The 13,672-nt window shown below is 34.8% G+C and overlaps 2 pseudogenes; one reads left to right on the forward strand and one right to left on the reverse strand.

The window, feature by feature from the left end:
• Positions 1 to 6,325: 6,325 nt before the first annotated feature.
• Positions 6,326 to 6,444, reverse strand: LOC120604695 (uncharacterized; annotated as a pseudogene).
• A 5,761-nt stretch (positions 6,445 to 12,205) lies between these two features.
• Positions 12,206 to 12,324, forward strand: LOC120604660 (uncharacterized; annotated as a pseudogene).
• The last annotated feature ends 1,348 nt before the right edge of the window (positions 12,325 to 13,672 follow it).

The raw sequence follows: 13,672 nt of genomic DNA on the forward strand, positions 1-13,672 counted from the left end.
CATCCTCATCATGCCAAGAGCATCTGATCTCCAGATTTAGGTTCTGCTTTGTCTCTGGTTCCCTACTCCTAATCGAACCCAAAAGAAATACAATCAGCTATTGTGCCACATATAAGGATCAACTTTTTTTCACTATTCACTTTACTTGCTAGTTTAACATTAATATGATAAACGATCTTCAGTCTCATTCTAGAGGAGTGTTAGTCGTGATAGAACAGTTAAAGCTTCTGTGTTTTAGAATCAGAAATCTGTATCTCTAGTCAGAGTAGCTCAGTGAACTTGAAAAAGATTCTGCAGTCCTTTGAATGTCAATCTTCTCAACTATAAAATAAGGAAAAACTATTAATTTTATGATACCATTGTGTTAATTACATGAGATTGCTTTCCCCTCCTTAAAACCATCGATCCAAAATTCCAAGTCCAAGACCTTATATAATCTTGATACTACTGAATTCACCAACTTCATTCTACCCTTGTCTCCTATAACAAGGAACATAAATTCCAATACTTGCAGTAGTTAGGTAGGTAATGCAAAAAATGAATTTGATGGGATGTAAAGAAGAACAGGAAGTGGTGGGACTATGGGTAGAGTAGCTAACATAGGCCCCATCTAAAGAAATCAGCTTCCTCAGCCCAGGTAATTGTTGCCACATGAGAACATAAACCCAGTATTTTTAGATCATCTGTTTCATTTTTAACAGAGGCCAGAAGTTGGATTTTTTATACAAACACTTTTAATTTTAAAATCTTAGCTAGTGGTTAAAATAATTTTAGAACTTGGTGCAGAATTACCAATCAAGTTGGCCAGTGGAGGCATGACTTGATGTACCTTCTGATCTGCACACACATGGCAAGAGTGTAAATCACAACTAGAATATAAAAATGTAAATATATATATATATATATACACACACACACACACACACACACATACATACACATACACACACACACACACACACATATATATATATATAAACTAGGATAAAGAAAAATGAACAATAATATCTCTGAAGAACTAAATGGAGCACAAAAAAACAAGGTGGCAAAATGTGTTTCTTCCTATATTAAGCCTGACCTTATTTCATTCTATATAGTTTATTCTGTAGGTCCCAATGTAAAAAAATATATATATATTTAGAGAAGCAGCTAGATTACATATATATATATAAATATATATATATTTTATATATTTATATATATATATATATATATATATATATATATATATATATATATATATATATATATATATATAAAATATATAATCTCCTCTACCACCCTCAGGACTTTGTTTATCATTGCAGGGAAGCTCACTCAAACATTCCTTCATACTCGAGAGCACAGAATACAAAGGCAGGCCTGTCATGTGGGGAGCACTTTGAGTTCCCCCACTCACTTCTTGGGAGGCTAGGGGTACAGGTTTTAATGTTAGTGCTTAGTGGTCAACCACAAACCCATATTCCTCAGCATTGTAAAATATAAATCAGGATTCTGGAGGAAATTTATCGTTGTTGCTATTCTTTTGCTTTCTTGTTTATTTTATATCCAGGTTCAGAAATATATTGACCCTCTAAACTTCAGGGCTTTCTTTTAGAAAAGAAGTATTAAGGTTGTTAGAAAACAAATCTTGTGCTGACTCACTAGCATTGGTACAAAACTTGCTACAGCCAAAGAAAAATCTGTCCAAAGTTATAGCCTCTTTTGGTTAACTCCTCAGATGGCTTTGTGTTAGATGCCTCTCTGAAACTTTTTCCTATGTCATTTTTCTTTTACTTTATGTTTGTATATTTTAAGTAAATGAAACAACCACTAGATTGAAATAAGTGTTTTGTTTTGTTTTTAAAGGAAAAAATAGGTAAGATAAATTGTCCGTGGGGAAAATGGTGGAAAGTAAAAAACTTCAATTGGCTACAAGTGACATCTCTCAAACACACTAAGTCAGAGTCTTCAGTAGCTCAAGGGACTTTTAGTCAATAAATTTAACAAGCTGCAACCAGAGTCCCAGCTTCAGCATAGTATGTAAATGAATGTTCAGGAAGCCAACTTCTCCTTGCTGGGACAGAGTTAATTGAGGGGAAATGACAAAATGTTTAAGGAAGATTTGACAGAGTAAGTTTTTTTATGTTTTTATTTCTTTTCTATTTAATTTAAGGGTAACTAATTAGAGAATTTTAGTTTTGAGAGAGAACCAAGCTCAAAACATAAAAAAGTTTTATATACGAAAATGATATTTCCATGGCCAAAAGTTTAAACACTTCACATTGTAGATAGATATTTTTAGAAAAGCATGATTCTAGATATTAAAAGAGTAGCTATGATGATGTTTTAATGTAGACTAATTATTTAGCTTATAAATTAATAAATTTATCATACGAACTCAGGTGTCTCGAAATAGAGCCAAAGAATATCCGTTAATCAGGCAACGCTAAGTTTGTTGGACTGCTTCAGAAAGAGAGGCCATCACCTTGATAGTTTTAGTGGTTTCTCAAAAGTGGAAATTAGAGGACCTATCCAATGATCTTAACTGAGCAGATTTTAAAGCAAATCTTGCAAGGCAGAGAAGAGTTGCAATTGGGCTACAATTAGAGTTTTGGCTTGGCAGACACAGCAAAGCTAGGGTCTTGAAACAAACCTTACTGATCAAATTGCATGTATGCTAAGTTGGTTCACTGTCTTATCTTCCAAGAGAAAGTGATTTCTGGAGCAAGTAGCTACGGAATTTTTTTCATAGCCCCAGTATTATTTTGCACAGAGTAGAGAGTGTTTGGTTCCAGAAATTTTTAGCACTCAGACACAAAATTATGTTGGCTTCAGTTTTCATTCCCCAAAATGTACATATTTCATTTCTACAAAATTCCTTTAGAGAAATGAGAATTATTTTGACTTTAGATGTCCATGATTTTTTTACTAACTTGACGAAATGCCCTAAGTATCCCTAAAAATGGCCAACTCCTATTCAATGTTCTACTTGCTATAACATCCAACGTATTACAGGGATTTTTAGTCTTTAAGACTGAATTCATTGAAAATTAAACAGAGCCCTTAATTCTTAGTGTACCACTTCTTTAGAAGTATCTAAATGATTATACAGCTGGTCTACCAAGTAGAGTACAAAGTAAGAAAACTAGTTTATCACAGTAGGGAATTTTTATATTATAAATTATATGAAGATCAGATGCATGGTATTATTAGAGTCTATCTTTACCCAGTTTAGCAGATTAATTTGATTTATTTCCTAGGAATCAAAATTTGTAACTAAAGGAAACTTGGAGAACACCTAATTTAAACTTTTTCATTTTCAATATGAAGAAATAAATAAATATGAGAAAACATTGCTATCTGCCTAACGTCATACAGCTACTAGCTTCTTTCAGATGCCATATTTAAGAGGCTTTCATATTTGAGAGTTTATTTTCTCTTCCACATGCTCTCATTTGGTCTGTGTTTTTCTTGTTTGTTTTGTTTTGTTTGTTTTCTCTCCCACAGACCCTAGTCTTGAGGAAAAAAAAAAATTCTCTATTTCCTGGCATCACACCCCATCAGACTTGTTTTTGCAGCAACTTCTGATAATATTTTTATACTTTTCCCCCTGGTTCCATCCCCTGAAACTTCATGAATGAGCCCTTACCCAGGCACCCTTTCCAGGGTAGCATCCTCTACTCTTAATTGAACATTCTTAAGTCCCTGCTTAAGCAAGCTATTGGTTCATCCTTCGGATTCAGATACAGCTGTACCTCAGTATCCCTGGGAGATTGGTTCCAGGATTGCCCTGCCGCCCTCCCCCCGAAAGATACCAAAATCCATGGATGCTCAAGTCTCTTATATAAAATGGCATAGTATTTGAATATAACCTATATTAGCATATAGGTTACTGTAGGTCTTGCCTACATATTACTTCATTAGAGTGCATTCAGCCTAGAGCTCAGCACATTGCAAATTCAAGTTTTGCTTTTCAAAATTTTCTGGGATTTTTTTTTTCCAAATATATTTGATCTGCAATTTTTTGAATAAGCAGATGCAAAACCTACAGATACAAGGGGCCAACTGTACATCATAGTATGTTTATCAGGTAACTATCTACCAGGTGCTTATCAACTTGAGGAGCTAAAGACAATTCTGGAAAACATCTTAAAAAGGAAAGTGAAGTAGCAAGTATGGCCCAATAACAAACCTGCAGTCATCAAAAAATAAAATAAAATAAAACTATGATCACACTTGGATTTGTCCCAGCCATGATCACCATAGACAAATTTGAAACCTAGGCAGAATGAAAGCGAAAGTAACTGTTTTTAACTAATTAAATATAATAGTAAGGCACTATGAGGCTAAGAAGAACATAAAAGTAGGATTATGAAAGACCTTAGTACATCAGTACTGCAACCTGCAAGTGGTCCTAACAATAAGATACAGTGCTGATGACTTTGGGAGAGGACATGCAGCACACTACTGGCTCTGGTACTCACATTGATCATCAACTATAAAGTCAATGAAAGCCTTGTTATCAGGCATCACCAACTGAATCTATAAGGGCAGAGGATTACACTGTATAATATAACTAAGAGAACATGGCTTATAGACACACATGAAAAGCTTACTGGGTTAGATGTTAGGAGACCTGGAGATTCTACAAGAGCAAACCAGGCTGTCACCTAGAACGCTGTTATTGATTAGATTTCCCTGAGGCTCTGGGCCTAAGGAAATATAAGTTACAATCTAATTTCTTTCTCATTGTTCTAGCTGAAATCCACATCAATGTTTTTAAATGTTACAACTCGTCTATTCAGCAATTTCTTTGTCTCACCTGTTTTCTCTTTTTATTCCATTTATTTCTGATCAATCACAAAGTTAACATTGTAGAATTAATATTTTTTAAAAATATATTTAAGATACTTTTTGACTGATGCAAAAGAACTAAAGAGGACGGGCAATTGTGATATATGCTAATTATGGAAATGGTCATTAATAAACCTATCACTTGTTAATATCGTGCTTCTCCTGAAATGACTGCTCAATTGCACAGATATTGGATGTGTGACTCAGTTCTATATACAAATGCCTATTTAAACAGACAAATGGGAAAATGATATTATTACACAAGAAATAAATATCTTTAATTTTTGCTTCAGGAAATTCTTGAAAACCAGTATTTCTGGTCAAAAAAAATTGCTCATTTGGGCAAAATCTCTCTTATCAGGACGATAGATTGTTTACCTGGGCAAATAGCTTACACAAAAGTTCATTTAACAAGGCTTGACATATGACCCTGATCTCACTCTGTCTACCAATCCCAAATTTTTCTATCGCAAACTTTGTTCAATCTTAATCAGCTGTTTTCTTTGAAAATCACAAGCTGCTGAGCATATACCCTAAAGCTTTGTAAACATTATTCCTGACATCTCCTTTCTGAGAAACTGCTAAGACTGTCCATGTAGTGCTCTCCCTTCTTGCAGCATATCCAATAAAAATTAGCTCTGTTTGACTAACATTGTTTAGTAGTCAGCTGGGGGAGTCAGCAGAGACAATCTTAGAAATGCCCCTGAGACGTCACCACCACTCCTCTCAAAACCATGAGTGCCCTACTGGGAAGGGGAGGTGAGAGGTGAGCCTGGTGTTGAATCTGAGCTCTTATTTATTTTCTTTGAGCCCTCAAGTTCTGATTTATTTCATCTGTTTGAAATGAAGAACCCTGTGTGGTAAATTTTGTTATTTTCTCAAATTTTAAAATATTCTTTCTTTGGTAGAAATTTGCTTAGTTATTCATTACACAATTAATTGTCTTTTTCTGTCCTTTTCATCTTTTCTGTTAAGTCTATATGAGGAAGTTCATAGGGAAGAGAACAGATAAGTCTATCTCTCCATCAGATTCCAAAGGTTCACAAGGTCATAAAGACTCATCACACTGGTGTCCTTATAGTAGAAAAATTGCCTTGAATCACCAAAAATTTTCCTCCATCTTATCCTATTTGTTCATGAGAGAGTGGTTTTGAAAGTGATCTCTTCTCAAAACAGTTGATCTACAAAGAAATGCCTATTCATCAATTTCCAATTGGAGAGAACTGACTATTAAGTTTGAGGGTCCAAGACAAAGTGAACAGCAACTTATTCTACCAACCGTTGGTAGACACTCATGCGTTCATCTAGAAGTCACTCAATATCCTCTCTGGGCCAGATTTCTATTTCTTACATGGTTTTGCACTATAAATCTAATTCCAGTGCTTAATTCACTAAATTGCATAATTATATCAAAGATAATTAATAGTGTGAATATTTGGGAGAATTTTAGTGATTTATAGTGAATATTTGGGAAATTTTTTTTAAAAAACACCTACAGCACTTGGTCTTCCTAGGTGGTCTCCTATCCAAGTACTAACCAGGCCCGACCCTGCTTAGGTTCCGAGATCAGACAAGACTGGGCACATTCAAGGTGGCATGGCCGTAGACTTGGGAGAATTTTTAATATTAGCAAACTTTTTCATACCAGAGGCACCTTAGAACAAAAAAAGATAAAATGTAAAGTATTCATTGAATGAATTTTTCTTTGTATGGAGAAACTCCTCAAATAAATTTAGATCCCAAAACTGTTTCCTAAAAAGAGTTCTTAGCCAAGACACATGGAAACTATAAAAATTCAAATCTATTTTAGATCTCTCAATTCACGACTTGAACCTAACAGCACTTACCCCCTTGTTCTCTGCCCCTCTCCTGGGTTTCTCCAGTAACCTCTGCTCATTCCCCTCCTTATGATCTGATTCCTTTCCACTGTGGACAGCCACAAATCCTGAAAACTCCACTGCCTCTTAAAGTTAAATTTGTTTTGAAACAGGACAAATCCTTGTCCTGACATTAAAGCTCATGTTGAACATCAACATTAGCTATTGTACAGGTATCATTACCCATATTATGTTTTTTAAGGAATGAGATACTTTTCAGAGAAAACATTTTATACTTCGGTATGCTTAATTGCACTTTTTTTCTAGATTTTTGAACAAGGGGCTTTACATTTTTATTTACTACTGGGTTCTGCAAATTATGTAGCTAGCCTCATGCTAGAGTTTAAAGTATAACAGCAGGAGACAATGTAAATAAATCCATAAAGTACCTCTCTTGTGATTTTGATAAAATTGTACAAAAAGTGGATCAAAATAGGCCACTATAGATAAAATGCTAGATTTTTGTTTTGTTTTGTTTTTAATTGAGAACATGTGTTGTCTTGAGGGAAAAAATGTTCTTATTGCTACAGACCTCTCTGGTATAAGAAATAAACACACACACACACACAACAAAAACAAAAACAAAACAAAGAAGTGATGAAATGAGGAATTAAGTCATTTAGTTTATACCCTCATAGCTCTTCCTGTCAGGTCTTCAGATTGGGGATAAATTTTATTCTCTTGATTTAATTTATTCTACTGGCTTCTGGATTAGTAGATTACAAACTCTGATTATAAATATCCTGTTAGTATTTGCCCGTATATAATTCTCAAACTTGAGATCTCCAGAGGTTTAAACATCATGGTGCCACTGTTGTACCATTAAATAATTCTGAAAATAATCATCCAACAAAAAGAACAAGAAAACCGGATGCTTACAGAGGCTGAAATCACCACCACTGTAAAGTTGATGCATGATCACCATACCTTAAACAAGACAGTGTTGCAGCTCTGTCTTGATCACTTGCGCAACTCAGGCTGAAGAATGATCCTGGGTAGCAGAGAGGGAAGGTTGAAAATTGAGACCACCTGCATCCACTTAAATTAACTGTGAGGACCAGAAGTGAGGCCACCTGTGTCAACATGACTTAACTATGTGTTCTAAGAAATTCTTGCCCAGGAATATAAGCCAGTAGGCCAATAAATAACATAACTGTTTGCTTCAGAAAATTCCTGCAACCAATTTATCTTAAAAAAATGATTTTCTCATCTGGGAAAACAGATCTTCTTTCAAGATAATATCTTGCTCACTTGGCAGACAGCTTGCATAGCAAAGAGCAGTTTAATTATCAAGACTCACTCTTGCCCTCTCACCTTGCTGTGTCCACCAAACTTGAATTATTATGCCACAAAATTTACTCAATCTTAATCAGTTTTCTGCCTTGAAATTCCCTAAACCACTCAAATCAGAGTCCATAACTTTATAAATATCTTTTTTCTTATGTGTCTCTTTGAGACACTACCAAGACACTATTAGGGAGGTGTTTTTCCTTCAGTAGAACAAATAACCTTGGCTTGGCTTACCAAGCAGATTTTTTGGGTGACCTTTTAAGGAGTTGGCAATCACAGCACATTTCTAACAACTTGGTTAAATTTGTCAGTATAAGCAAGGTAGGTAAAAACAGAGAGAAATTAGCAGTAATCAACCAAGGTAGCTAAAAAAAATATAAAAGAATTTATCATTCTAAATTTACTGTTGAATTAAGATGAATACCATTTGATCGCACTATCCCCAAATTTTATTTCTTCTAAAATATTTTAATATTCAATACATCAAATGAGTTTGGGTGGTAGAGTAATAATAAGAAAATGTCATCTGAGACTTTGAAGGAACTAAGTATTTTGCTTTGTTTTGTTTCATTATTTGTTTTAATTCCCAGCAGAGTAGTAAAAGAGATGGGGTGAATCTATGTTTTTAAAATTTTAGTGTACATAATAATCACCTGGACAGCTTATTAAAGCATGGATTACTGGGACCCATTCCCAGAGTTTCTATGTCAGTAGGTCTGGGCTATGCTCTAAGACTCTGAATTTCTAACAAGTTCCCAGAGATAGATGATGCATATGTTGCTGGTCCGGGGACCATTGTTTGAGAACTACTGGTCTCAAAGATATTAAGAACAACTAATCTAAGTAGATTTTGTAAAATAATTAGCTTATTGTATTGTGTTTCTCTAGGAAAGATTTTTCCAGAGGCAAAGTCTTTGCTTGGTGTATAACCAGAAGCTGAGGTTATTAAAGGTAGGGAATCTTTAGGGACAACTTATTTCTAAGAAACAGGTCAGGCCACAGTTTAGAAAATAAAAATAGAAGAAAAGATAGGATTCAAGTAAGACTTAGTTTCAAGGTTAAATTTGAAAAGAGGTCCAGAGTTTGAAGCCAAGACTTGAGATACAATGTAAAGAGTAATAAGGCTGTTGGAGTATATAGATCACAAGTAATCTACCCAGAAGTCTTAGTAGCATCAAATGTTTCAGTATAGAATGGTAGTTAGGAGTATATTCTTAAGAATTAGTGGACCGAGGTTCAGGTCCTGGCACTGTTATTTCTTAATTGTTGTTCTGTATGTAAGTTACTCCACATTTCCTAGCCTGGTTTCCTTATCTAAAAAAATGGGGATGATAACACACTACTACATTAATCAGTATAGATAATCTATTCTTTCACTTTCTATACGATTCTTTTTATTAGTATTTGGTTTATGCAATATTGTATCTGTTTGATAATATAAGTAAATACCTATAAATACTGTACCCCTCATCTTCGTATGCAGCAAAGCTGATGATCCCTAATCATCACGACCCTGAGTGATGATCCCACAATCCTTACCCTGTTGCCTTTCTCCTCAAAAGAGTAGAAGCACTAACCAAGAGCAGATTTCCCTACCCCCCAACCCCCACAGATATAATTAAAGGCCACTGCTGATGTATATACCCTTGTGGTTCTAAGGTGCCATATAATCTCAGAATCAAATGTGACACTGGCCTTGTTGTATCTGTCAGTAATTTATCCTCAGGGGATCTTATTAGGAAGCAGATCCACAAAGTTACAACTACATTTTGGGAAATATATCATATCTAATATTTTGGTTGATCATACTGGCAGCTTTCACATGGCCAATAAAAAAAAAATTCTTTCATTAATTTATTGTGAAAAAAAGATGGCTCTTTCATTAAGCATTAGATAAGTCTTGGAAAAGATACCTCTGAATCCCAATTCACAAAAAAATGATCCCAAATGTTATAAAGTGTAAAGACACAAACTCTATTTTTAAGTCTGAATTTCTATACCATTCACTATACTAGGCACTGAAGATAGAAAGATGAATGATATTTGGTCCTTGCTCTTGTCTTTGGAAGTAAAAATAACATAAACAAATAATTTCAAAATAATGTGAAAATGTTACAATAAGAAGAATTATCTTGGTTCGTACATGATAGAGATCGTGAACTGTGAGCAGTTCAGGTCTGAATCATGATGGTAGCAGGAGAGTGTGGAATGTCAAGTAAGCACAGCTTAAAGGAGTACTCAGTGTCCATGAATTCTGTGAACTCGGAGTGTCTACTATATACCAGGAACAGAAAAAGAATCACAGGCTTTACAGAGCATACATTCTAGTAAGAGACACACATAAACATAAAAAATTAACACATGATGTGATGTTAATAGTGACAACTGCTATGGAGAAACATTAGCCAAAGGGAAAGAGGGTGAGAAGAGGTTGCTATTTTAGACAGAAAGTCCTCTCTGAGGAAATGACTTGTGAACAGGGACTTGAGTAAAGTGATGTAAAAGATCATGTGAGAATTTGAGGGAAGAGCATTAGAAGCCAAGGGAACAAAAAATTTGGATTATTCAAGGAACAAGGAAATCAGTAAGTGTACTTTATTTATGACAGTGAGACATTACATTTAAGCCGCACCACAGAGCAGGAGTTGGCCAACTATGGCATGCATACCAATTTCTGCCTGCTAATTGTTTATGTAAATAAAGTTTTTTTAGAATACAGTTAAACTCAGTTGTTTACGTATTGCCTATGGTTGTGTTCATGCCACAGTGGCAGAGTTCAGTCTGCTTTGCGAAGCCTAAATATTTGCTGTCTTGCTCTTTACATAAAAGGTTTGCTAACCCCTACTCTAAAGGCCATCAGTTACCCTAATGAGTAATGCTTGGGATGGGAGTGATCGAAGAGCACTTAATTAGATAGGACACACTCCAGAGCTTCCACAAGTGCTTCAGGCAAGGGCAGAGGCTTTGCTTATTACCAGAATGAATGTACAAAATAGATTTTCATTCTTGGAGTTGTTTTTAACTTCTTTCATTTTCTTATTCCACATCCCCAGGGTGTTAAGAGATTTTTTGCTTTTCCTTCACAACACTGTGTATATAGAATTCATCCATGTCTCACTACTTCCAGCAGTCTCTCCCAAACCAACGCTCCAGCACCTCGTGCATGGACAATTGCAGTAGCCTTCTAATCTACCTTTCTGCTACCATCTTTGGCCTCCTACATCTCTTTTCATCACATCAGTTGGAACGTTCTTTTAACAACTGAAATCTAAAAGATGTTATTCCTCTTTTCAATCCCCACCCTCCAATGGCTCACTCAGTAAAACGATCCTTATCACACAAACTAGCCCCCTTACCTCTCTGATCTTATCTTCTGCCATCCTCCCCCCAGTTCATTCTTCTGCCAACACAACGTCCTTCCTGCCCTTCTGCCAATATGCCAGAGCCTTTGCACTTACTGTTTCTTCTACCTGAAGTCTCCTTCCTCCTGATGTTTACAAGGCTCATTCCCCCCAGCTTTTGTTCAAATATCACTTTATCAAGGAAGTTTTACCCAATTTTAAATGTTCAACTGTACCCCGTTGTCCCAGTATTCCTTATCCTCATACCCTATTTAATATTTTCACATAACATTTACTGCTTTTTAATATACATTAGACTTACTTATTAATTAATTTATTTCTTTAATCATTCTCGAAAGTGTAAGCTAAGTGAAGGGCAAAGAATATTTCCTAGTTTGGCCTTGTCCATTACTTTATCCTCAAAAACAAAAACAATAGGACACACATAGTAGGCACTCAAGAAATATTTTATGACTCAATCGATTAGATTAATTCTCATTAATTTATATAGTGGATATTAATAATAGAATTAACAGTATTCTACATAAGCGGTAGCTTAAATATTTTAGAGATACTTATCTTTATACATAAATAAGGTACAGATGAATAAGTTATAAAATCTAGTGAACTCTAATTTTGCCCATTACCTGTAGCCATATCCATTTAGATCATAAATAGGGGGTAATGCTTAGGGCTTGATTCATTTCTAATGTAATTTCATTATGTTCAGAGAACATAGTTTGTATGATTTTGATACTTTTAAAAATTGAAACTTTTTATAGCTTCATATATTGTCTAACCTGGAGAATACATGAATAAATATGTATTCAACTCTCTATTGGTTAAAATCTCAGGTAGAGAGTCGACGGCCATGCCACCCTGAACAAGCCCGATCCCATCTGATCTCAGAAGCTAAGCAAGGTCAGGCCTGGTTAGTACTTGGATGGGAGACCACCTAGGAAGACCAGATGCTGTAGGTATAAAAAATAAAAAAATAAGGTCTTGTAAACTGACAAGGTCCTTGCAATCTGTGAGGTCAACCAAGGGTTGCCTCACCTAATTAATTAATTAATTAATTGATTAAATAAAATGTCAGGTAGATTAAGGTGGTGAATAGTGTTGCTTAAATCTTCTATATCCTTCCCAACTGTCTGTTCAGTTGGGTATCGATTTTTGAGAGTGGGAGTTAGAAGTCTCCAAATATTATTGTTCAAATGTCTGTTTCTCCTTTCTCTTCTGTTGGTTTTAACTTAACACATTTGCGGGTACTATATGTATTATTGTTATATCTTTCAGGAAAATTGAGCTTTTTATCCCTGTGAAATGTTCCACTTTATCTCTAGTAATTTATCTGTCTTAACTGTTTGCATGGTATATTTTTCTATTCTTTCACTTTCCATCTGTTGAGTCTGAACCTACAGTGTGTCTCTTATAGCAAGTATAGAGTTGGATCTTAATTTTTTTTTTTTTACTCTGATAATGTGTGCATTTGCTTTGAGTGCTTAGTTTGTTAACATTTTATACAATTATTGGTATAGATTTATGTCATAAGTTTTGCTATTATATAAATGAATGCGGCTATGGGTAATAATGCCTTAGATTCCTACTCTCCTTATTTGAAGTTTAGCAGTTTTTCACTAATCACTGCCTCTCAGTTTACTTTAAATCATTGACAATTTCAAGGGCTCTGAATGGTTGTTTTTGGTAATTTTCTAGTCTTAGAGTTGCCTTTTGAAGATAGAATATGGTGACCTCTTCACTCTACCATGCTGGAAATCTCCAAGTATAAGGCTTTTGCAATGTTCAGCAACAAAATAAAGACTGTATGAACTAGGGATGGATATTGATGAAGAATATCCATTAAATCTATTAGAATAGATTTAATAAGTATTTAAAAGGTAAAATAGTCAAAACTTGAAGAATAAGTGCATTTGGGAAGAATGAATTCCAAGTGAATAGAACATAATGGTTAAAATTGCAGGTTTTAATTCTACCTCTGGCATTTTGGGCTGAGTGACCTTTCTAAGCTCCAGTTTACACTTCTGAAAAACTGATAATTATCATTCTGGTGTGGGGATTTAATATAATATTGTGTATAAGATTGTTTGCACCTTGACTGACATCTTATAATTTCTTAAAAATTACAGCTACGACTATTACCATTATTAGGTCATTCTCTGCTCCTATCAGCTTTTGGTTAAAGAAATAATAGTACCGTTGGAAACTGATCACAACCACCTAAGGAAAACTCCATGTGAGCCCTCTAAGAAATTAAGGCACTTCTAAATCTTTCTAATCACCAATAAGATAAATTTAAGCACATTCTTT

The sequence above is a fragment of the Pteropus medius genome, unplaced genomic scaffold (genome assembly GCF_902729225.1).
Source record: "Pteropus medius unplaced genomic scaffold, Ma_sr-lr_union100, whole genome shotgun sequence".
Classification (NCBI taxonomy): domain Eukaryota; kingdom Metazoa; phylum Chordata; class Mammalia; order Chiroptera; family Pteropodidae; genus Pteropus; species Pteropus medius.